Genomic DNA, 2,277 nt, shown 5'->3' with positions numbered 1-2,277 from the left:
TGTTCAGAATCAAGCAGCACGAAGGCCTGGCCACTTTCTACCGAAAGACCAAATTCACTCTGCTTAGCCAGCACGACATTTCTTTCCAGGAAGCCCTGGAGTCCGACCTACTTCACAAAGAGTTGCTGGAGAACCTGGTTAAGTACCCATCTGCGCAGGAGAGGGTGCCCCAGAGATCTTCCGTCCTCCAGGTTTCTGTTCTTCAGTCTACAAAGGACTCTTCTAAAAGAATATGTGTTGCTAATACCCATCTGTACTGGCATCCAAAAGGTGGGTACATTCGTCTCATTCAAATGGCAGTAGCCATGGCTCACATTAGACATGTCTCGTGTGACCTGTATGCTGGCATACCGGTTATATTTTGTGGAGACTTTAATAGTACCCCATCGTCGGGAATGTATCATTTTGCTGTCAGTGGCAGCATTTCAGAGGACCAGGAAGACTGGGCTTCCAACGGGGAAGAGGAACGTTGCAACATGTCTCTCACCCATGTCTTCAAACTGAAAAGTGCTTGTGGTGAACCTGCTTACACAAATGATGTTGGTGGCTTTCATGGATGTCTGGATTATATTTTCATTGACTTAAATGCTCTAGAGGTAGAACAGGTGATTCCATTAGTCACCACCCACCAGGCTTTACCTAGTGTTTCCCATCCATCTGATCACATAGCACTTGTATGTGATTTAAAATGGAAATAGATTTGTGTTTAATGGAATTTAAGTCTGTTTTACTAGGAGATTTAATATGATCAGAGCTTATATGTAACCTTCAAAGAGGAAGACTACACAGACACTAAGGCAAAACGTTTTTAACCTACGTTCCAGTGTCTTCATTGTATGACTGTTCACAATATTTGCAGTTTCTCTACTTTTTTTCCCTAAGGTTGAAGGAAAAACAAATATATTTATGACTCCCAGGAAGAACATTGAATTACGTACATTTTATAAGTACTTTTTTTTTTTACTAGTAATTAAGAATTTTGTAAAAAAAAAAAAAACCATTTGAATGATCCTATGATTTTTCTGTCATAGCACATTTCAAGTTGAATCATGTTTATATAATTAGGAAAAAATGCATACAGGTTAAGGTGAGAGGCCTGAGTCTGACATGAAGGAACACTAGGGTCTGCCTCTACCTCAGTTTGGTTAGCAATTTAATACAACTTCAAGCTTTAACGAAAGATTAAAATGTGCCATCTACCAATTATTGCTTCTCATCTTTCATTTGTCAGTCAGTGTAAGATATTTTAATTCTCTTATTTGTAGGATTTTCCTTTTTAGTGTAGGGTACAAATGGACATATTTTATATTCTTATTCTAACCAGCTCATTTGAACTTTTAGGATGCAAGTACAATTTAGTATTCAAAGTGAATAGCAACATAGTCAATTTGATCCCATTTTCTTTAATTATTCTTGCCCATGAAAAATGTTCCTAAATCATCAGGGTGTTTGGGCATATGATATTAGAGACTACAGCGTAATACATTACTTTATGAGAAACTGCCTACTGATAGGGGCTTGACATTTTGGGAGAACCATTGAGCATTTCTATGCTGGAAGTATTTTCGGAAGTGTTTTTATAAACGAGAAAGGGGAGTAGTGGATCTTTGGGGCATTTCTAAAATCTTTCTTTTTATAGACTTGAGCATCACAATTTGAGTCATAGAAAAACATTGCATATATAATTTATATGCTGTAAAAAAATTAAATATGAAGCCTAGCTTTTTAAAATTACGAATTCTAGTTTACTGATTAGTTTCTAACCTAAAGTGGTAACTGAGCTCTTCTACTCAGTTATCACCATACCTTATTTGTAACACCTTAGCTGTTGCTTTTTGATATTCAAGATAACTGTAATGTTATCTCTTATTTCTGCAGTTAGTTTCTAGCTTAGATATGAAAAGCTCACCCACTTCAAGAAGGGGTCTGATTTTCCACAGTCATGAGAGTTTTTGTCCCAAATTCTTTAATCTCTAAGCCCAATACCATAAGAACTTTCCTTTTCGTAAAGTAGGCTGTACTTCCATATTCTGCTCATTGTCCAATGTATTGTTAACTCTTAGTAAGTTTGAGAACGAGAGTTTTACTTACAGTTCAGATTGAACCTTAAAGTACTTAAAATACTGGAAGGGGAAAAAGTCAAAGTGGCAGTTTCATGGGATCTTGTTTAGAAAAAGCTATAAATAAAAATTGATGCTACCGAATTGTGCCTTCCTAAATAACATTTTTGAGAGCATTTTAACATCAGTTTACAACTGCATGAATATATTAAAGCCA

The 2,277-nt window shown here is 36.3% G+C and overlaps 1 pseudogene; it reads left to right on the top strand.

The window, feature by feature from the left end:
* The window catches only part of LOC115301774, a 1,752-nt pseudogene extending 1,054 nt beyond the window's left edge, over positions 1–698 (top strand).
* Positions 699–2,277: the final 1,579 nt, after the last annotated feature.

This window comes from Suricata suricatta, chromosome 9 (assembly GCF_006229205.1).
Source record: "Suricata suricatta isolate VVHF042 chromosome 9, meerkat_22Aug2017_6uvM2_HiC, whole genome shotgun sequence".
Taxonomy (NCBI): domain Eukaryota; kingdom Metazoa; phylum Chordata; class Mammalia; order Carnivora; family Herpestidae; genus Suricata; species Suricata suricatta.
Note: the sequence above shows the minus strand (reverse complement) of the source record. Positions and strands in the feature narration are given on the sequence as shown.